This window comes from Nycticebus coucang, chromosome 5 (genome assembly GCF_027406575.1).
Source record: "Nycticebus coucang isolate mNycCou1 chromosome 5, mNycCou1.pri, whole genome shotgun sequence".
Classification (NCBI taxonomy): domain Eukaryota; kingdom Metazoa; phylum Chordata; class Mammalia; order Primates; family Lorisidae; genus Nycticebus; species Nycticebus coucang.
The window spans coordinates 39817127-39841116 of record NC_069784.1 but is presented as its reverse complement, the minus strand read 5'-3'; the positions used below and the strand labels follow the sequence as shown (position 1 = coordinate 39841116).

Sequence of the window (23990 nt, the reverse complement as noted above, 5' to 3'; positions counted from 1 at the left end):
AATCCAAATTCCTTTGCCAAATGTTTAAAGCTCTACTTGATCAGTTTCCTCCTTCTTTTCAGGTTTTACCTCCTGAATTTCACTACTCACTGTATCCTGTACCCACCCCATGGTTTTCTCTCGTTGTTCAGACCGTTCCCTCTCCCTGGAATGCCCTTCCTCCTCCAATTTTTCTCAGGAAATACTTACTGAGTAAATACATGGTGTCCTCCAGAAAAGCTCTCGTAAAGAAGCCAGTTCCCATCCCTGCCATATGCCCCTCTTGTGGTGGAGACCTACAGGGCTGATTATGTTGTTTCCGGAAAACTCTATGCTGGAGAGGAGTTTGAAGAAGCCACACCCTCACCACAGTTCCCCAACCCCTCTCAAATACTGATGCCACATAATATTGATGCCAAGAGGTGGCATAGCTAAACTCCTCTTGTTCAAATTAACCTCTCAATTCAAGGCATATGTATTTTTTTTTCTTTTTCTTTTTTTTTTTTTTTTTATTGTTGGGGATTCATTGAGGGTACAATAAGCCAGCTACACTGATTGCAATTGTTAGGTAAAGTCCCTCTTGCAATCATGTCTTGCCCCCATAAAGTGTGACACATACTAAGGCCCCACCCCCCTCCCTCCATCCCTCTTTCTGCTTCCCCCCCCATAACCTTAATTGTCATTAATTGTCCTCATATCAAGATTGAGTACATAGGATTCATGCTTCTCCATTCTTGTGATGCTTTACTAAGAATAATGTCTTCCACTTCCATCCAGGTTAATATGAAGGATGTAAAGTCTCCATTTTTTTTAATGGCTGAATAGTATTCCATGGTATACATATACCACAGCTTGTTAATCCATTCCTGGGTTGGTGGGCATTTAGGCTGTTTCCACATTTTGGCGATTGTAAATTGAGCTGCAATAAACAGTCTAGTACAAGTGTCCTTATGATAAAAGGATTTCTTTCCTTCTGCGTAGATGCCCAGTAATGGGATTGCAGGATCGAATAGGAGGTCTAGGTTGAGTGCTTTGAGGTTTCTCCATACTTCCTTCCAGAAAGGTTGTACTAGTTTGCAGTCCCACCAGCAGTGTAAAAGTGTTCCCTTCTCTCCACATCCACGCCAGCATCTGCAGTTTTGAGATTTTGTGATGTGGGCCATTCTCACTGGGGTTAGATGATATCTCAGGGATGTTTTGATTTGCATTTCTCTAATATATAGAGATGATGAACATTTTTTCATGTGTTTGTTAGCCATTTGTCTATTGTCTTTAGAGAAAGTTCTATTCATGTCTCTTGCCCATTGATATAAGGGATTGTTGGCTTTTTTCATGTGGATTAATTTGAGTTCTCTATAGATCCTGGTTATCAAGCTTTTGTCTGATTGAAAATATGCAAATATCTTTTCCCATTGTGTGGGTTGTCTCTTTGCTTTGGTTATTGTCTCCTTAGCTGTACAGAAGCTTTTCAGTTTAATGAAGTCCCATTTGTTTACTTTTGTTGTTGTTGCAATTGCCATGGCAGTCTTCTTCATGAAGTCTTCCCCCAGGCCAATATCTTCCAGTGTTTTTCCTATGCTTTCTTGGAGGATTTTTATTGTTTCATGCCTTAAATTTAAGTCCTTTATCCATCTTGAATCAATTTTTGTGAGTGGGGAAAGGTGTGGGTCCAGTTTCAGTCTTTTACATGTAGACATCCAATTCTCCCAACACCATTTATTGAATAGGGAGTCTTTCCCCCAAGGTAAGTTCTTGTTTGCTTTATCGAAGATTAGGTGGTTGTAAGATGTTAGTTCATTTCTTGGTGTTCAATTCGATTCCAAGTGTCTATGTCTCTGTTTTTGTGCCAGTACCATGCTGTCTTGAGCACTATGGCTTTGTAGTACAGACTAAAATCTGGTATGCTGATGCCCCCAGCTTTATTTTTGTTACTAAGAACTGCCTTAGCTATACAGGGTTTTTTCCAGTTCCATACAAAATGCAGAATCATTTTTTCCAAATCTTGAAAGTATGATGTAGGTACTTTGATAGGAATGGCATTGAATAGGTAGATTGCTTTGGGAAGCATAGACATTTTAACAATGTTGATTCTTCCCATCCATGAGCATGGTATGTTCTTCCATTTGTTAATATCCTCTGCTATTTCCTTTCTGAGGAGTTCATAGTTTTCTTTATAGAGGTCCTTCACCTCCTTCGTTAGGTATATTCCTAGGTATTTCATTTTCTTTGAAACTGTGGTGAAGGGAGTTGTGTCCTTAATTAGCTTCTCATCTTGACTGTTATTGGTGTATACAAAGGCTACTGACTTGTGGACATTGATTTTATATCCTGAAACATTACTGTATTTTTTGATGACTTCTAGGAGTCTTGTGGTTGAGTCTTTGGGGTTCTCTAAGTATAAGATCATGTCGTCAGCAAAGAGGGAGAGTTTGACCTCCTCTGCTCCCATTTGGATTCCCTTTATTTCCTTGTCTTGCCTAATTGTATTGGCTAGAACTTCCAGCACTATGTTGAATAGTAAAGGTGACAGAGGACAACCTTGTCTGGTTCCAGTTCTAAGAGGAAAAGCTTTCAGTTTTATTCCATTCAGTAAAATATTGGCTGTGGGTTTGTCATGGATAGCTTCAATCAGTTTTAGAAATGTGCCACCTATGCCTATACTCTTCAGTGTTCTAATTAGAAAAGGATGCTGGATTTTATCAAATGCTTTTTCTGCATCTATTGAGAGGATCATGTGATCTTTATTTTTGCCTCTGTTAATATGGTGGATAACGTTTATGGACTTGCGTATGTTAAACCAGCCTTGCATCCCTGGGATGAAGCCTACTTGATCATGATGAATGACTTTTTTGATGATAAGCTGTAATCTATTGGCTAGGATTTTGTTGAGAATTTTTCCATCTATATTCATGAGTGAGATTGGTCTGAAATTCTCCTTTTTGTTTGGGTCTTTTCCTGGTTTTGGTATCAGGGTGATGTTTGCTTCATAGAATGTGTTGGGGAAGATTCCTTCTTCCTCAGTTTTTTGGAATAATTTCTGCAGTACAGGAATAAGCTCTTCCTTGAAGGTTTGATAGAATTCTGGAGTGAAGCCATCTGGACCAGGGCATTTTTTAGTTGGAAGCTTTTTTATTGTTTCTTTGATCTCAGTGCTTGAAATTGGTCTGTTTAGGAGGTCTATTTCTTCCTGGCTAAGTCTAGGGAGAGGGTGTGATTCCAAATATCGATCCATTTCCTTCACATTGTCAAATTTCTGGGCATAGAGTTTCTGGTAGTATTCAGAGATGATCTCTTGTATCTCTGTGGGATCAGTTGTTATTTCCCCTTTATCGTTTCTGATTGAGGTTACTAGAGATTTTACTTTTCTATTTCTAGTTAGTCTGGCCAATGGTTTATCTATTTTATTTATTTTTTTCAAAAAACCAACTCCTTGTTTCATTAATTTTCTGAATGATTCTTTTGTTTTCAATTTCATTGATCTCTGATTTGATTTTGGATATTTCTTTTCTTCTACTGAGTTTAGGCTTAGATTATTCTTCTTTTTCCAATTCCATAAGATCTCTTGTGAGATTGTTGATGTGCTCTCTTTCTGTTTTTCGAGTGTAGGCATCTAAAGTGATGAATTTTCCTCTCAAAACTGCTTTTGCAGTATCCCACAGGTTTTGGTAGCTTGTGTCTTCATTGTTGTTATGCTCAAGGAAGTTAATGATTTCCTGTTTTATTTCTTCCTGCACCCATCTGTTATTCAACAGAAGATTGTTTAATTTCTATGCCTTTGGGTGGGGTCAAGCATTTTTGTTAGAGTTGAGTTCCACCTTTAGTGCCTTATGGTCTGAGAAGATACAAGGTAAAATTGCAATTCTTTTGATTCTGTTGATATTTGTTTTGTGTCCCAGGATATGATCAATTTTGGAGAATGTTCCATGGGGTGATGAGAAGAATGTATATTCTTTATCTTTGGGGTGGAGTGTTCTATATGCGTCTATCAAGCATAGTTGTTCTAGGGTCTCATTTAAATCTCTTATATCTTTGTTTAATTTCTGTTTAGAGGATCTGTCCAGCTCTGTAAGAGGTGTGTTAAAGTCCCCTGTTATTATGGTATTATCAGATATCATATTGCTCAGACTGAGTAAGGTCTGCTTCAAGAATCTGGGAACATTTAAATTGGGTGCATAAATATTTAGAATTGAAATGTCTTCTTGTTGTAGTTTTCCCTTGACCAATATAAAGTGACCATCTTTGTCTTTTTTGACTTTAGTTGCTTTAAATCCACATGTATCTGAAAATAAGATTGCAACTCCTCTTTTCTTCTGAATTCCATTTGCCTGAAAAATTGTCTTCCAACCCTTGACTCGGAGCTTTAATTTGTCTTTTGAAGCCAGGTGTGTTTCTTGCAGACAGCAAATGGATGGCTTGTGTTTTTTAATCCAGTCAGCCAATCTATGTCTCTTCAGTGGGGAATTCAAGCCATTAACATTTATGGAGATAATTGATAAGTGTGGTAGTATTCTATTCATCTTATTTGGTGAGAGTCCATTGCTTAGTTTTATCTTTTGCATCAGTGTGGAGGTTAGGTTCTGTCCTTTGATTTCTGAGTTCTTACTTTGCTGCTGATACATTGTGGTGGTCAGTGTGCAGAACAGGTTGAAGTATTTCCTGTAGAGCTGGTCTTGTTGTGGCGAATTTTCTCAATGTTTGTATATCCGTAAATGATTTGATTTCTCCGTCAATTTTGAAGCTTAGCTTAGCAGGGTACAGAATTCTGGGCTGAAAATTGTTCTGTTTAAGTAGATTAAAGGTAGATGACCATTGTCTTCTTGCTTGGAAAGTTTCATTAGAGAAGTCTGCGGTCACTCTGATGGATTTGCCCCTGTAGGTCAACTGGCGCTTACTCCTGGCAGCTTGCAGAATCTTTTCTTTTGTCTTGACTTTGGACAGGTTCATCACAATGTGTCTTGGAGAAGCTCGGTTAGAGTTGAGGCGACCTGGGGTCCGATATCCCTCTGAAAGCAATGTGTCAGAATCTTTGGTGATGTTTGGGAAATTTTCTTTTATAATATTCTCTAGTATGGCTTCCATTCCTCTGGGGCATTCTTCTTCCCCTTCTGGAATTCCTATAACTCGTATGTTGGAACGCTTCATAAAGTCCCATAATTCTGACAGTGAATGTTCTGCTTTCTCTCTCTTCTTTTCTGCCTCTTTTACTATCTGAGTTATCTCAAAAACTTTGTCTTCTACCTCTGAAATTCTTTCTTCTGCATGGTCTAACCTGTTGCTGATACTTTCCATTGCATCTTTAAGTTCCCTGATTGACTGTTTCATTTCCTTCAGCTCTGCTATATCCTTTTTATATTCTTCATATCGTTCATCTCTGATTTGATTCTGTTTTTGGATTTCCTTTTGGTTATTTTCCACTTTATTAGCAGTTTCCTTCATTGTTTCCATCATTTCTTTCATTGTTTTCAACATGTGTATTCTAAATTCCCTTTCTGTCATTCCTAACATTTCTGTATAGGTGGAATCCTCTGCAGTAGCTACCTCATGGTCCCTTGGCGGGGTTGTTCTGGACTGGTTCTTCATGTTGCCTGGAGTTTTCTGCTGATTCTTCCTCATGAGTGATTTCTTTTATCTGTTTCCTTGCCCTAATTTTCCTTTCACTTCCTCTTGCTCTTTAAGTTCTTGTGCCTGTGGACTAAGGGTTACAGGACCAGAAGGGTGAAAAGGTTGAAGAGCAAAAAAGGGATGAAAGAAAAGAGGACCGAGTGATAAGAAAAAAAAGAAAGATAGAGAAAGGAGAGGGGGTGGGTAAAAGGAATATTGACAAAAAGAAGAGAGGCACAGAAAGAGGGAGACAGGGCAATATAGGTGTACAGTAGGGTACTTTGACACAACCTTAAAAAACCCCACCTTCTGGGGGTGCCCAGTTGGGTGGTTCCCTTGAGGTCAGCAGCTCTTTGCTAACCTGATCAGACACAGTACCCCACCTCCACCAAGTAGAGAGGAAAGACAACAATGCTATAAATCAAACCAAAACAAGCAAACAGAAGACTTTACGGGGATAAAATTGGGTGAAAAACCAAATGATAGCGGTAGAAACACTAGCAAAAATGAAGTTGTAGTTATTAAAAAAGGCAGCAATGGGAAATTATAATTAAACTAGAAAAATTGAGAAAGAAAAAGGGATCTGTATGGAAAAGATTGAAATTAAAAAACAAAAGAACATCAACAACGTCAAAATAAACAAACAAACAAAAAACAACCAAACAAGAAAAAAAGAAAAAAATACACAACCAAAAACAAAGCAGTTTGTATATGTTATTGAATATTGTCTGGGCAACACGTGGTCTTCTGGGGTATAAGATGTTAGTCACAGTTCTGATACGACTGGAGGCTGCTGATTTCTCAAACCCCAGCAGGTAGACACCCTAAATCTCTCTTCAGCCCACTTAAAAGGCACTTTGAACTTGTAAACTTGCTGAGCAGAAGCTTTCCCAGCCTTCTCGCTGGAATCGCTGCTGAAGTGGCTATCCACTTACCCAGTGTGCCAAAACCAGTCTCACTCTGCCCCTGAGGGTTAGGGCTGCAAGGCGGCTCAGACCCCACCCTTAGGCTACTTGGTTGCTGGGTTACCGGCTCCCACCCGTTTCTAGCTCTGGGACCCTGAGGGCGGAGCTTGCTGGGGCAGATCACTGACAATGGTTCTGTGTGACTCACTGCCAAACACTATTAGCTCCGTCTGGCTCAGTGGCTCAGACTGGGGCCCTAGACAATAGCCAAAGTTCTCCGCACTCCCGCTCAGGCCTTCCCCAAGGCAGTTCAACTCAGTGCCAAGTCCAAGGACATCAAAACAGTTCACAGGTAAGGCCTTTCTGGTTTGCAGTCTCGCTGCTACTGAACTTACAGTTGCGGGCGGGTTTAGACGGATTGAACACACGCGACCACTTGCCGGTTTTCCACTGTTTTAGTCCTCCTCTTGGGGTCCAGAAGTCTCTCGCTGACTCCCTGTATCCTCATAGGAGTGATGATAGGCAGTTCCTACCAGCCAGAGATGCCTGGAGTCCTATCTCCCCAGACTCACGGTGCCCAGATGCAAGGAAGCTGTTACTCGGCTGCCATCTTGCTCCGCCTCCCCAGGCATATGTATTGAATAATTGCTAAGAGCTCTGCAACTTGCTGCAAACCATGGGGGTCAGAGCACATTTAAGACCATCTGGCCTGGCTTGGCACCTGTAGCTCAGCGGCTAGGGCACTGGCCACATACACTGGGGCTGACGGGTTTGAACCCAGCCCAGGCCTGCCAAACAACAATGACAACAACAACAACAAAAAAAAAATAGCCAGGCATTGTGGTGGGCACCTGTAGTCCCAGCTATTCAGGAGGCTGAGACAAGAGCATCGCTTACGCCCAAGAGTTTGAGGTTGCTGTGAGCTGTGACACCACAGCACTCTACCAAGGGCAACATAGTGAGACTCTGTCTCAAAAAAAAAAAAAAAAAATCTGGCTGGAGGAGGGAAGAATTGTGCAACATTGACAAATAAGGCGTGGGAATTCAGAATTGGGTTCTAAATTTGTTCTCTTGTTGAACAGAAGTCTTTGACCAGGATGACCAGGATGACCAGGATGAGCCTGTGCACTGGAGAAGGGGTTAAAGAGGCTGCAACTAGTCGAAGCTTTGCAGCAGCCCTGCCTGGGATGCATCTCTGGGTCCACAAGCTTGGAGAATGTATGGTATGCTAAGGCAAACATCTGATGTGGGCTAGGGAAATACAAACCAATGAAATTATTTATTTATGTGATAAGGCAGGCCCAGGGCAGTCCCGTAAAAGGCAGCTGCTTCCTTAAAACCACTGTAACTTTCTGCTGCTAAAGGTATGCGTGTGGGCAAAGGTTTTTTCCACAAGGACCAACTCCCATGCCCAGTGTAGTCCATCGGACTAGCACAAGCTCAGTCACTTGAAACGCTAAAACATCTGTAATGACAGTAAGAGAAATAAACACAGGGAGAGGATGAGCCGGCACATGAAGCCTTGAATTTTACTCAGTATCTCAGTCCAGCTCACCTTACTGTCTAGGCTCTGATAGGTCCCTACTCTGGGTTTTATTCCCAGAATGTCCTAGGTTCACAGTTATTCAGAATAAGGTACATGGTAAGCCTGTAGCACAGGCTTTGAAATCGATGGATTTGGGTTTGAACCCAGCTCAAACACTTAGTAACTCTGTGACCTTAGAATCACGAGTTGTGCTCAGAGTTTCAGTCTCCTCACTTTGACCATTGGGGGGTGATGCTTCTGATGTTGAAGTTTGTTGTAGAATTAATGAAGTGATATGTGTGGAGGGCCTGGCACAGTAGGTGCTCAATATTTGATGGTTATAATCACTATGGTAATTACTAGGGGTTCCCCCACACTCTGGTTCATGCCCTAACTATCTCCTCCAAAACCACCCAAACTCTAAATCGAACAGCTCTCTCTTTCTCTGTATTCATCTTAAACCTCCTTTTTTTGTTTTTATTGCTTTAAAATTATTATTTTTTATTTTTTTGTTGTAAATTGACAATTGACAATTTATAATTGCATATGCTTACAGGGTACAAAATGATGTTACGATTTTTTTATTAAGTCATTTGTACATAGATCATAAATACATTTATGCCATTATGGGATTCAAGGTGTTGGTGTTCATCTTACAGCTCTTAATAACAATAAATGTAAGTAATGGTAATAGGCACAGCACAGGAACGATCATGGCAGTGATCTGTAGAGGGACTTGCCACCTCCTGTCTCTAGTCCTAACCATTCCTGGTTTACAGCACAGGAAACTGGAGCTCAGAGAAGAGAAGGGACTTGCCCAAAGGAGCAGAGCTGGAACTAGAACTCAGGCCTTCTCCCTCAAAGCATATGCTCTTTTTCTTTAACCACCTCTTCTCCTCTGGGAAGGGAAGTCTCTCTTTTCTGGACACAATGACCAGATATACTAGCTATCCCTTAACAATTTTCAGATCTGTTCTGATAGTCTGCCTCTGTCACGGCAATTCTTTTCATTCATTCCCTCTGCAAATGCTTACTGAGTGTATCTTTTCTTATCCATCCCTGTCTTATTGTTTTGGGGTTTTTTTTGGCACTTTAATACCTTTGAGGATATCCCATAGACCATGCCAAGTAAAAATAGCACATCTAAAACTACATTTCTATTTTACCACATTCTCTTGGGAAAGAAGCTCTAATTCAAACCATAATACATCAGAATTGGGCAATGTCTCCATAATCAGCAATATCCTAGCGAAATGAAGAAGATGAGACTTTGACCATAATATTACAAAATGAATTATTGATTATATTTTAACTGCCTGTTTTTTGACCACTGTTACCCTCTATAGCATTGACAATGGTACAGGACAAATTCCACCTAACAATTACACTACTCTCCCCCCACACATCATATGTTGGACCTGTTAAAATGTCATACTCACCAAGTGAAAGCATGTTCAGTAAGAAGTCCTCCAAAGTAAGTCAGTTTAATATATGATAAAGCTGGCCTTTTACATCAGGGATAACTGTGTGGCTATTTGGGAAAAATATAAAATAAGACCCTAACTATATGTCTTTACACTAAACTGAAACTCACATGAATCAAATATTTAAACTTTGAAAAATGAAATCCCAGAAGCACTAGAAGAAAACATAGGTTCTTGTTTTGGTTTATTTGCTTTTTTCATAATCTCAGAGGAGGAAAGGGCTGAAGCCATCATCGATAAATTCAGTCACATAAAAGTCAAACATTTCTGCAAGGCTAAACAGAAAACAAACAAACATAAATGCTTAAATTCAAATAACAAACTGCAGGAGAGGGGATAGCTGAAGCTTATAATACAGCAAAAGGATGATTGTATATGTATTACTACAATTGCGTATGCTTCTATCTGTATTTATATCTATCATTCCCTCCAGAGTTGCTGGCATCCACCTGCCCTCCCAGGACCTTAGTGTCTGCTGAATAGAGTGCTATGGCCACTGCCCTCATTGCCTTATCCCCGACATCACTGCCTGTCTTATCTTCTCCCAGGATGAAGGCTGGGTTGTACTATGGCCAAATCTGGGAGAGATGATGCTCTCTTCTTTTGGATTCAGATGCAACCTATGCCATCGGACATGGGACCATCAGCTGTGTTTGGTGAGACGATCCAGACTGCAGGGTAACTAATGCCCTGTGGGGCAAATGTCGAGCTATGAGAGACTGTAGGTGGGAGGGGACTAACAGATAAAAAGCTCTCCTCCCGGTTCCCACCACCCTCATACCTGACCGTCACGTAGCTTGTTTCCTGGTGAAGCTACGGTCAGTTTAATAACATGCCTCCGTGTTTTTTGCTTTCCTTCCTTTTCAGCCTCCATTCTATTTTCCCCTTCACTCTTGCTGTCTGGGGACTGTGCTCCTCCAATAAGACGTTAGCATATGAGCTTTGCTTCAGCCTCTGTTTCCCAGGGAAATACTATAAGACAATATGAAAAAGACTGCCAACCAAATAAAAAACTGGGCAGATATGAATAGTTTACCCAAAAGGAACTATACAATGTTCGTGACTTTGAAAGCATGAAAAAAAAATCCAATTTCATCATAGTAAGAAACACAAAATAAAATTATAGTAGCATGTAGGTTTTTACTTGTCAAATTGAATAGATAACATGCTGTGTCAGCAAGGGTGTGGAAAAACAGATACTGTCCTTGCTGGTGTAAATATACATTGATATAACTTCTATGGTAATTAATATAGCAAAATCTTTAAAAATTAAAAAATGTGCATACTCTTTAGTCCAGCTTTTATGCTCATTATTTATGAAAAGACTGGCAATAATCTAGTGCCCATCAATTAAAGACTGGCTCTGAAAACTGTGGTACAATCATACATGGACATTTATGCAGCTATTCAAAAAAAAAAAGAGTTTTTTTTTTTTTTTTGAGACAGAGTCTCACTATGTGACCCTCGGTAGAGTGCTGTGGCGTCACAGCCCTCAGCAACCTCAAACTCCTGGGTTTAAGTGATTCCTTTGCCTCAGCCTCCCAAGTAGCTGGGACTGCAGACGCCTACCACAATGCCGGCTAAAATAAAGAGATTTTTTAAACATGTGCTGATATGTAAAGATCTGCAATTTATATTAAGTAAAAATATCCCTAGAAATACACATAGGAAACTGATAATAGCAATTGTCTCTAGGATTGGGCAGACTTACTTTGTGTCTTTTATATCTTGTGAACTTGGTACCATGGATTATTATCTATTTTTTATCAACTTTATTAAGAAATGATTTATATATAGTTAGATCACATCCATTTAAAATGTGCAATGCAATGCGTTTTAAAAACCATATGCACTTATGAAACTACCACCACAGTCAGGACACAGAACACTGATAACATCCCCAAAAGATTCCTCCTGCCCTTTGCTGTCCATCTCTCTCTCAGCCCTGGCCCCTGGCAACCACTGGTCTTCTTGCTGTCATCGGAGATTAGTTTACATTTTATATACATGGAATCATACGGTATGTATTTTTTCTATCTGACCTTTGCACTCTGTATAACGATTTTGAGATTCATTTGTGTTGTTATGTGTATCCATAGTTCATTCCTGAATGGTGTTCTATTATATGTATTTATAGATTTGGACTACATGAACAAGTCTGTTACGAGCATTTATGTGTAAGTACTGTACTTCAATAGAAATGTTTTGTGGAAACACTTGGGAGTGGAATGTGGCTAGATTGTATGATAGGTGCATGTTAACTTTTGAAAACTTGCCAATTTTCCAAAGTTATTGTAGCATTTTCCATTCCCACCTATAAGAATCCCAGTTGTCCCAATCTTGCCAATACCTGCCACGGTTGGCCTTTTTAATTTTATAGTCAATGTGTATTTAACTAGTTTTAAAGATACATTTAAAATAAGAACATAAATAAATAGATAATTACTTGTAGCCTCTGCCCCCAAGTCTGTAAATAATTCTACAAAAAAAGTTGAGTGTTGAAATTTTGAGAAGGGAGGTATATGAGTTTTCTATTGCCAGTTACAAATTACCTCCAAATTAGCTGCTTAAAACAACAACCCTTTTTTATCTCATGGTATCTGTGGATCAGGACTCCTGGTGTGGCTTTGCTGGATGCTCTGCTCAGCCTTACAAGGCAGCAATCAAGATTTCCTCCAGGCTACATTCTTTTAGGGAGCTCAGGTCCTTGTCCAGCTCATGCGGCTGTTAGCAGAATTCAGTGTCTGCTGTTATAAAACCAGGGTGCCAATTTTCTCATGACTGTCATCTGGAGCCTGCTTGCAGCTTCTGGAGGTCACCCCAATTTCCTGGCATGGGACTCTCACAACTTCAAGACTAGCAAGAGAATCTCATTCGTATGAAAGTGTGGGTGATTATATATCGGTTTCATAATAGTACTGAGTACATTGGATACTTTTTCTTCCATTCTTGAGATACTTTACTAAGAAGAATATGTTTCAGCTCCGTCCATATAGACATAAAGATGTAAAGTCTCCATCTTTTTTATGGCTGCATAAAATTACATGGTGATTTAATAAAAAAAAAAATTTTTTTTAAAAAGAGAATCTCTCTCTAGTCCCCAAAGACAGAGTCTCATATAATGTAACATACCATAATTCATTATCAATAACCATATGTCAATCTATCCCATCATCTTTGTCATTTCTCTATTGGATAGACACCAGTAACAGATCCTGCCCATTCTCAAAGAGAACAAGGCTGTGGCTCTTTGAAGAGTAATCCTAGGGGGTGTCTTCCACAGGCAGCACACTGTGTCAAACTTGGGCAGTAGTTCCTGAATTTGAATGTATATAAGAATCACCTGGGGGGACCTGTTAATAGTTATGATTCCTGGGCCCTATCCCCTCAGTAAGGCTGAGGCGGGCCCAGGAATTTGTTTTGAGAGCCAGTAGTTAATATCTCAGATGTGTCTGAGGCAGGTAGTCCCCAGGACACAGGCAGAAACACTGTCAAGGAGGTTACTTCAGGGCTTTGAAGAGGTGCACTCTTGGACCTGAGCTTGCCTTTTGCCAATAAGCAAACAAGATTTACCAATACCATCTTCTCTTCTTGAAGACCAAAGGAGAGGGCAAGATACTATTTATCAACAGACTCCTATAAAGGCAAAGTCCACGGCACGGGACACAGAAGTCTAAGAGGCAGAAAACCCTCTAGGAGAAAGTGATCCACTAGCATATAGTCAAAGGCGAGGTAAATGAAGCGAAGTAAAACCAGCCGGTACGGTGATGCTTAGGAAAGTTCAAATTATGGGTCTACCACTTATTGACAAGTCACAAACTTCCCTGAACCTCAAAGTCTGCAAAATGAGGATAATACCCAGTTACCAGGTTTGTTATCCTATATAAATGAGACATTGGAGGCAAAAACAAATAGGCCTAGCTTCAAATATCTGTCAAATCCTATCTAAAAAACTACCAGCGTCTCAAAAAGAACTCAAGATTGTCGAAATATTCTGTCACAGAGTTAATGCTGTTCCTCCATAGAGACCAGTTAAAGAAGACAGGAAAATTAAAAATGATGCAATAAAGATAAATGTTAAGTGACAGTGAAAGATCACATAAGTATACAAACATCACTGATTCTATATGTCAAGGAGGTAACTTCCTTATAAGGAAAAAGTAAGTTTAAGGACTAAGTTAAAAAAAAGAAATATAACTTTTCATTACCTATAAAAACAATAATCAAAACCACAAGACTTTTTTTAACAAGACTAGAACAATGGGTGAATCCTAAGTTCTCTCATGAATATATAAAAAACATGGCATTGGGCGGCGCCTGTGGCTCAGTCGGTAAGGCGCCAGCCCCATATACTGAGGGTGGCGGGTGCAAACCCGGCCCCGGCTGAACTGCAACCAAAAAATAGCTGGGCGTTGTGGCGGGTGCCTATAGTCCCAGCTACTCGGGAGGCTGAGGCAAGAGAATCTCTTAAGCCCAGGAGTTGGAGGTTGCTGTGAGCTGTGTGATGCCATGGCACTCTACCCGAGGGCCATAAAGTGAGATTCTGTCTCTACAAAAAACAAACAAACAAAAAAAAACATGGTATCAAATAAAGTAGATTTTATAAATTACAAATATGAAAGGTGGTATCATACATTGAACAATGAATGTTTAATAATTCTCAAGTTTTAGGTTCCAAATAATGTAATAATAAAAGCTGTTCAAAATTAAAGAGAAAAATGAGAATATAATTGCATTCAGACTTCTTGGCACTTCATTAGCTAATTTTCGTTTTCAAAAGAGAGAAAATGGGGAAACTTAAATCGTGAATTTCAAAAGAAAAGCAATTTTAGGCAAATAGTTTTATTTTTAATAGTTGTTCAAAACACAGCCAAGAAAGTTTAATATTTATTCCTCATTAAATCTTTGCAATTCAATGTGGAGATTTTTATTCTCAAATGGGAAGAGCAATGTACTTATTCTGAAGAACCAGTGTCACAGTTAATGGAGATGTATGACAGATCTTCTCCTCAAAAATAGAACAGAAGGTTCACCCACGGCCCTTTTTTTGCAATGGTATTAGAAATGTTGGCAATAACTGTTTGGGAAAGACATAAAAATATAAGGATAAAAAATACTATTCCAATTGACATAATTATATACCTGAATGTTCCAAGAATAGCATCCCCTAAATTACTATAAATAATAAATGAGTTCAGCAAAGATTGTGCCAAAAGAAACCTACATAGAACAATTTCATTTCTATCTGTCAGTGAAATATAGCTGCACATTAATAAAAACATAAAATAAAAAAAGATTCCATTCACGACCACGAACCAAAAATAATTTGCTTGAGGGTTTTCCTTAAGCCACAAGATTTATTCCAAGAAAATTATTAAACCATGGCAGGAAAAATAAAAGAGGATGTGAAAAAATGGACAGATACACCAGATCATTACTGGAAAAAAAAATCCAATAAATATGCTTCAAAGTTAATAGATTTCATGCAGTACTAGTTTAAGGCCTTACAGAATAATTATAGAAGCAGAATAGTTGATAGCAGTCTTACAAAATAAGACAAAACAGGAAAAAGTTAGGACTCTGTCACAAGATTTAAAATGTGTTATAGAAAACACATTAATCCCATGATCATATCAATGTACACAGCTATGATTTAATAAAAAAAGAAAAAAGAAAGAAAACACATTAATCCAAACTTTTCTCTGCACCACAGCCAGAGTGGCCCCCATAAATTAAGCCAGACCCTGTCTTTTCTTTGTGCAAAACCATCCAAAGGCTCTGATCTCCCTCTAAGTCAGCGGTTCTCAACCTGTGGGTCACGACCCCTTTGTAATGATGAAAATACATTGCGGCATTAGGAAGGTTGAGAACCACTGCTCTAAGTAAACACCACAGTCCTTACAATGCACAAGCTGCCCTTGAAAGAGCTGCCCCACCCTTCTCTGTCTGATTACCTCTGTTCTGTCCCTCACTCATTCTGCTGCAGCTGCCTGGGCCTCTTGCTATACCTTGACCACATTAGGTACCTTGCTGGTCTTGGAACTTGATGTTTCTCTGTGCTCTTGGTTCTGTCTACCTGGAATCTCCCTCTCCCCCCGTATTTGCATGCTCATCCTCCACCTCCCTCAGGGTTGGCTCAAATGGCGTCTTCTCAGGCAGATCCTCCTTAAACTTCCCAGTGAAATGTTCAATGTTTTACCCCCATGCCAGGCTCCTTGCCACTCTTTCTTACCTTAGTTATTATTTTTCCATCTGTTATCTATTTTTTAAGTTGTCTCCTCCACTATCAGAATGATAGCTCTATAAGGGTGGGGTTGTTTGTTTTGTTCACAGCTGTACCCTTAGCACCTATAACAGTGCCTGGCAGATACTAAGTGTTGAATGAATAAATAAAATAGAACCTACATTTCCAATAGTTGTTCTATTTTATAAACTTAATTTACAACAAAGCAGAAACACCACAACAATGAAGAAAGAGTCACTGCTTGCTAATTGCTTGGGTAATGGATAATACAAAGGAATTTAACATCTTAGAGGAATACATCACATCATTTTTAATAACACATTTCAGATGGATTAGAGTAAAACCTATACTAGTAGCATTTTTTATTTTTTAATTTTATTTATTGATTTGAAGACAGAGTCTGACTCTGTCACTATGGGTAGAATGTCATGGTGTCATAGCTCACAGCAGCCTCAAACTATTGGGCTTAAGCAATCCTCTTACCTCAGTCTCCCAAGTAACTGTAACTACAGGCATCCGCTGGCTAATTTTCTAAATTTAGTATAGGAGTGGTTTTGCTCTTGCTTAGGCTGGTCTCCTGACCCCGAGTGATCCACCCTCCTCGGCCTCCCAAAGTGCTAGGATCATAGGTGTGAGCCACTGTGCCTGGCCAATGATATTTTTTTTAATGTTTATTTCACATTTGAAAAGATCATAGATGCCTAAGAAATAAAAAAATTATTAAGGACAAAAGAGAGATATAAATATATAAAGATTATTTTGATATTTACAATAGTTACATATAAAATAAAGCTGTAGAAATAAAAGATGCGTGAAAAAATATAATTCTTAGAAGCTTATCCCCAAACAGGAAAGAAGTGATGATACAAATATATAGTTTGTGTCTGGATTCCCCTCTGTGAGTTGCCAAAGGGGATGACTAGTCTATGCCCAAATAAAAAGGAAGAACAATCATCACGTAGAAAAATATGAAGCCTTGAAAGCAAAAAAGAGAAGCGTATTTAAACAATTGCGATGTATCATTTTAGAACTATCCCACTAGTCAGAATCGAATAAAAATGATAACCCCTTTGTTAACAGAACTATGGGGAAACAGGTCCTTATTCATATGTTTCTGGTGCCAATATGAGTTTGTGCAATCTCTCAAACAGACAGTCAAACGATACGTATCAAATACCATAAAAGTGTTCATATCTTTTGGACTGTTTATTCCACTTAGGAAACTTATCTACAAGGAAGAAAATAAGCCAAAAATCAAGCAAACAACAACAACAAAAAAATCAATCTGTTTAGAAAAGTCAAAAGATGGAAATGATCCAAGCACCAAATAATAGAGAAAGTTCTAAGCAAACTTTCTATAATAATATGTTGGACCATTAAAAATGATAATGTAGGGACTTTTCTTTTACCATGAAGGAATTTAATGCTAACACAGGAGAGTTGCCGTCTGAGATGTTGAATTTGACGTGTGAACTTTCTGTAACAAAACCAAGAAAGGTCACCCTTGGAATTCGAATTTTAATCTCTGGAACAATGCACTGTCCAGAACTTGTTGTACAAGGTGAAGAATTGCCTTACACAGGTTATGCCAACTCTCCAGACCGAAAAATCTGTGAAACTTCCTGGTGAGTCTTAAGGCTTGAAGTTAGGATTTAATTTCACATAATGGACACTATTCACTCTGCCTCATGGACACAGTTGTCCTGTAATAAGTGGAAGAGAGGAGGATACCCAGGTAGCAGCAAAAGTTTCAGGAGCTGAGCTCTGGACTCGAGACAGTGGCTCATGCCTGTAGTCCCAGTACTTGGGAGGCCAAGGCAGGTGGATTACCTGAGCTCACAGGTTTGAGGCCAGCCTGAGACAGAGTGAGACCCCGTCTCTAAAAAAATAGCTGGGTGTTGTGGCGGGTGCCTATAGTCCCAACCACTTAGAAGGGTGAAGCAAGAGGATCACTTGAACCCAAGAGCTTGAGGCTGCTGTGAGGTAAGACGCCATGGCACTCTACCAAGGGTGACCAAGTGAGACTCTGTCTAAAAAAAAAAAAAAAAGAAGCTGATCCCTGCCTCTTCAGGGCCTGTGGAGGAAACAATAAGCCATCTCAGGGACTATAAGTTCCTGGAAACCAGAGAACTTCACAGGGAATACTGGGCCAGCGAGATGCCCTCAGTGGCTGCAGGAGTGGCAGAACTTGGGGTGGGAAATGCCAGAGAAAGAGTGCTAGGGAAGTGTTAGGGAATCTTGTCTGGACTCAGCGCCTTCTGCATAGGCTACAAGATGCATAAAAACCCTACATAAGACATAGGGGAAGATGGAGAGCAGCTACAATTTATTTATCCAACTCATAATCCAGGTAAATGGGAAGATGAGCTATTTGCCAGACTGCCTGACTTTGAATTCTAACTCTACCATTCATTAGCCATGTGACTTAGAGCAAGTCACTTAAGTTTGCTGTGGCTCAGTTTCCCCCTGGAAAAATGCAGCATGACAAGAGCGCCTCCCTCTTAGAGGTGCTCTGAGTGTTAGATGCAACAAAGCAGTAGAAGCCCCTGCATTGGAACTCTCCCTGTTAGCGCTTGTCATTATTATGCACCCAGGGTATCTTGCCCACGCAGCCAAGAGCCTAGGAGATCAGCCTAGAGAATCAGAAAAGGCTGACTCAGGTCAGAGCATCAGAAATTTTAAGCCAAGAGTTACTGAACCCATTGAGATTTCACATGGACTCATTTGTTGTTGTTGTTGATGATACTGATTTAGAAGGAGGAAGAAGGAAAAACTTCCAGGCGTTCATACTGGGGAAGCTGGGTTTGTACAAGGAGGTTGGATACTCTCAGCCTTTAAGCCCTACATGGGCTGCCAGACAGGCTCTCCCCTCGCAGGAGGCTGTCTGATGATCAGCCTGAGACCCTGGCTGGAGGCAGTTCCCCTTGAATTGTTTCTAGTAAGGCAGGACTGATCCCGTACACAGTCATGGGACCACTGGGCACTAGACCAGGCAGACCCCACTCGTGTGAGAGGCAGATCTAGGAACACATCCAAGAATTTAGGAAACAGATTTTTTTCCTTCCTGCTGATAGCCTGCCCATTGGGTGAGAGTGAGTTGTGCCAGAATTAAATCCTGATGCATGTACATTGTAATTAAAATTTTGACTGACTGGAAAGCTCTGGCACCCCCGCACCAGCGGCCGCCAACCTGCTCATCTCCAGCCACTGCCGCTGGGACACCTCGATGCTGAAGAGCAGAGTTCCAGAGGAAGTCTGAGGAAGACATAACCTTGTGCCTGACTGACCACCAATCTCTGGCCTTGTTAACCTCTCAGGGTCTGAGACGCTGACCTTCTCTGCTCAGCTAAAGGTTCTGAGGATTCCACTTTCTCTCATTCCACCCAGCTGAGTAAACCTAGGGTGTTGTTACACCTTGGAAAAGTGAGGACAGGCAGTCAAGGCACAGCCAGAGCAAGAGCCCTCAAGTCCCAAACAGGAGTGAATCTGGAACCATCAGGGAACATGAGTGAATTTTGGCACAAACTGGGCTGCTGCGTGGTGGGGAACCCCAGCCGCAGAAGAAGAGAAGACGAATTGACCAGACCATGACTGAAGAACCAATGAATTTTGTCCACCTGACTCACATTGGTTCTGGGGAGATGGGAGCTAGAGATGGACTTGTGATGACAGGTGCAGTTCAGGAGCAGATGAGGTCCAGGGGAAACCGAGACAAGCCTTGGAGCAATTCTAGGGATTTGTAGCTCCAACAGAAAATGGTTTTGATGTCTTGAAGCTCCCAGTCTTTGTCCAGCCTAGATGAAATGCCGCCCTCACCAGATGCCTCCTAGAACCAGTGACCCAAGGGCCCCTCTTTGTCCCTATCAGCCTAACAGTGCCTCAGAAGGCTTAGGGGGCTGGACTCCCCCTACTCCCTCTGGCTGTATCCCCTCCTAGAGATGGGGTTGAGGCAGCAGGACTGACCCAGTGACTACTAGTTGGCCAGAGATGCTCAGCTGAAGTCCTGGACACCTCAGACCTAAAATAGGAGTTCTTTGGGAACCTGGAATGAGTTCCCTTCTCCTGAATGATGGTCTGAGTTCCCCTTGTTTTTAACCTGGAACTCTTAAATAGGGTAGGTAGGCGAGATAACCAAAGCTGATGCCAGCTTTGCCAAGAAACTCTCTCTCTCCCTGCCTTTCTCTTTCCTTTGGGAATGGATTAAAGCAGATGTTGGGGGTGAGGGGCGACTGCTGCCTAGTCTACTTTTTAGATTTCAGAACTTAAGCTCATAGCCCTTCAGTCTGGCTGCCAATATCAGGGTATTTGTCTACTTAGGCCTCTAATCCTGTATTTCTGTGGTATTACTAGCTTCCTAGCAACTTTGAGTTAATTAAAAATTTGAGTTCTCTTAATTACTTCCATTTCCTTCTACTGCTATTCCTTCTGCCTTGAACCCCATCCCTGTTAGGAACCTGATTGTTTCCCACTGAGTAAGAGTTAACCCGCTGACATTCCATTTATGTCTTGGGGGACCTGGTCTGCCTTCTGCCACCCTCCCTGATGGCCCAGGCAATAGGAGAAAGAGGGGGAAACCCAGAATGCAACAAAACTAGGTTATATTTCAAGGTAGACTTCTGACGGTGAGGACAGGAGGGACGGTGAGATACGTGAGTTGAAAATGGTCACTTTTAAGTTTAAGGATCTTATGACCCTTACAGCATGGGAACAGGGAGAGGCTGTAGGTTTCCCATTCCAGATACTTGTGACATTTTTGGATGTATAATTCTATGTCATAAAGTGCTGTTTTGTGCATTATAGCCAACCCGAGTAACGACAACCAAAAATGTCTCCAGATGTTACCAAATGTCACTTAAGGGCAAAATCACCTCCAGTTGAGACTCATAGCTCTAGAATCGAATATATATTTCTCTTAAGTGATTTCTAGCCCACGTCCTATCTTTGTCCCATTATTCATCTTAAACCTGAACCAGGGATAAATTAGGACCCCATGTAAATTAGGCTCAATAGGGCTGCCCATCATTTCCAAATAATTCTTTATTCAGCGTGTTGTTTGTGCTTGTATGGTGCCATGTCTTTGTGATGGACGTGTACTATACTTCTCCATTCTTGTCCCCTTGAGGAGGGGTTCCTGCCGTGAACAGGGTAGGATTGGGGAAAGGGGAGAGAAAAACGGTAGAGACACCTCAGCTTATCCTCCTTGAGATAAGTTCTATTTCTGTGTCCTAGCTCTAAAACCAGATACCAATAAGACTCAGGGAGTTTTGTCTGAAAACCAGGTCCCACTGCCCACGTGGCTGGAAAGTCTACTGTAGATGGGAAAGCAACATAGGAGCAGGAGGAAAGTCTGTAAGCACTTTCACTTTTCTCAGGTGTTTTTATTCTGGTCCTTTCATTGCAGGGTAAAATTAGGAAGGCAGAATAAGAGAAGGGAGCTTAGGCGGCGCCTGTGGCTCAGGGAGTAGGGTGCCAGTCCCATATGCCGTAGGTGGCGGGTTCAAACCCAGCCCTGGCCAAAAAAAAAAAGACAGGGGAGCTCTTGCTCAGAGATGGGGCTGTGGGGTCTCCCAGCTCTGCAGCCGGAAGCTTATGTTTTATGGTAGTGGGGTCGGGAATGTCGGAACTGGTTTCCACTCTGCTGATCCACCATCCATCTGGTTTGCTCCTACCTGGAGAACAGTGGCTGAGGTTCTAAGTTTTTTAGGTTTCAGTGCATTTTCTACACTTTTCCAAGATTGGTTGTAGAATTATATTCCCAATTTACTCTCAGTTTTAGTCAAGCTAGTCGCTATGATCAGCAACCCGAGTGTTAGTTAACAGGGCAGAGTGGAAAGGTTGCCGACTCCTGGAATCTTTGGTCACCATGATCTTCAGCCTCATTCTAATACCTATTGTTTGGACCTGGTCTTCTGTTTAATTTTTGGTGCTTTAGCTACTTTCTCTGATGTGTATGCTGTCATCACTTTAAAAATAAAGTGATGGGAATGGGTTTGAGAGTCTTAATTTGTATCAAAAAACGGTTGGCTTTTAAATACATTTTTCAAATAAAAACATTTAAGCAAAAAAAATTTTTTTTGACTGAGGCCAGCAGATGGGCAGACACTGAGTGAAGGGGGCTGGAAGAGAGGAAGAAAACTCTCAGAGGCTGCAGGGGTGGCAGGCCTTGGGGGTGGGAAAGGCCTGTCTCTAGGGCAGTGGTTCTCAACCTTCCTAATGCCTCTAGCCTTTAATACAGTTCCTGTGGGTTGCAACCCACAGGTTGAGAACCGCTGCTCTAGGCATTTTAAGGAAGCTTTTCTGGGCCACGTATTCTGTAACTTTTACCTTTATGTCACCAACAGAATTTTGCTAAAGGCTGATATTTATGGCTAGGCATAGTGGCTCACACCTGTAATCCTAGCACTTTGGCATGCCTACATGGGAGGATTGCTTGAGGCCTAGAGTTCAAGACCAGTCTGAGCAGCACAGCAAGACCCTCATATCCACAGGGAGAAAAAATATATAGAAAAATTAGGTGGGCGTGGTGGTGCGCACCTGTAGTCCCAGCTACTTGGAAGGCTGAGGCATGAGGATTGCTTGAGCCCAGAAGTTTAAGGTTGCTGTAAGCTGTAATGATATCACTGCCATGGACAACAGAGTAAGACTTTGTCTCAAAAAAAGAAAAGACTGAAATTTAATTTACAGCTTTTTTTTTTTTTAAGTTAGTTTTAGATTTCTTTGGAATATTGTACTGGGATGGCCCGTAAGGCAGAGGCAATAGAAATCCATATATAAGGGATGGCTTATTTGTATAGTAATTATGAATTAGGAACCTACTGTATGTGACGAGCCATGATAGGAGGTGAGACTATGGAGTTAGTAGATTAGCTATAGACCTGTCCTCGTGTTGTTCACAGTCTACTGGAGATGCACACAAATACATAAATAAAAGGTAAATTGTAAGTGTAGTGAAAATTGTGATAGGCTGAGTTTGTCTCCCAAAGGTATCCAGATCCTACCTCTTGTAATCTGTGAATGTCATTAATGTCTTCCCCATGGTGTAACCACAGGCGTCCTTATGAAAGGAAGACCAAAGGAGCTTTGACCACAGACAGAAAAGTGATGTGACTATGGAAGCAGCAACGGGAGTGGCGTGCTTGGAGGAAGAGGGCACACACCCAGGAATACAGGAGGCCTCTAGAAGTTGAAGAAGGTCAAGGAAACAGATTCCCCTTCAGAGCCTCTGGAAGGAAGCAGCCCTGCTTACACCTTGACTTTGGTGCATTGACACTGATTTCAGACGTTGGACCTCCAGCTGTAAGAGAATAAATCTGTGTTGTTTTAAGCCAGTAAGTTTGTGGTAACTTATTACAGCAGCGACAGGAAATGAGTTTAGTGCAATATGAGGCGTGGGCTAGAATGGGTGCCCTGACAATCGCCCTACTGACAGGCAGTGCATACGGGCATCAGACGGGAATTCACAGAGGCGAAGAGGCGATACCACTGACTCTTTCACTCTTGCAGTTGGCAAGGATTGTTAAGGACACCTTTTTTTTTTTTGAGGATATAAAAATGTAGGTTTATTTTATATTAGAGAAAGGAAAGAGTGGGAGGAAGAGATGAGAAAGAGAGAAGGGAGCAGAGAGAGGGGCGTGAGAGAAGGACAGGTGCAGGGAGAGAGAAAAGGAGGAAGAGAATGGCGGCGCACCGAAGGAAGGAAGAAGGCCAGCCTGTTAAGGCCATCTCATCTAGCACCTGCAGTGGGGAGAAGTGGAGGGCTTGTCCGGAGTCATGGACATTCATTAATTGAGCAAATGTTTACTGGACGTCTTCCCTGAACCAGCTCCTGTGTTAGTTTAGATGAAGCTATGAAAATGATGAAGGGAGAGTTCATGCCCTCAAAGAACTGATGGTACAAGTGGGGCGACTTGACACAAAAGTGAATTGTTATCACTTGGGACCTGTTATTTACCCTCTTTGGCCTCAGGTCCTCCTGGGTAAATAATAAGAGATATTTCACCCGATGCTATAAAGACAAAGTGATAAATGTATGCATAATTGTCACCTATAAAGCATTATAAAAATAAAAGGTATTATTGTAATTAGGTCTAAGAAAAATAAGACAAGAAAAATGAATAGCTTCAAGGCATATGAGAAAGAGATAAATGGCACATTAGAAGTTCGGGTGGAATGAAGAGATGAACTGTCAGCTAGGGCAATCAGGAAAGCTTTCTAGAGCGCTGATTCTTCAGCAGGTTGTGGTGGGACAGGAA

General features: G+C 41.0%; 1 long non-coding RNA gene and 1 pseudogene across 1 annotated transcript; both read left to right on the top strand.

Annotated features, from left to right (window-relative positions):
• Positions 1–7589: 7589 nt before the first annotated feature.
• On the top strand, positions 7590–23033 carry LOC128586477 (uncharacterized). The gene is made up of 4 exons (XR_008380240.1): positions 7590–7708; positions 10043–10150; positions 11632–11671; positions 22788–23033. It is a non-coding gene; the product is annotated as an uncharacterized LOC128586477 (long non-coding RNA).
• On the top strand, positions 19243–19695 carry LOC128586476 (CDC42 small effector protein 1-like; annotated as a pseudogene).
• Positions 23034–23990: the final 957 nt, after the last annotated feature.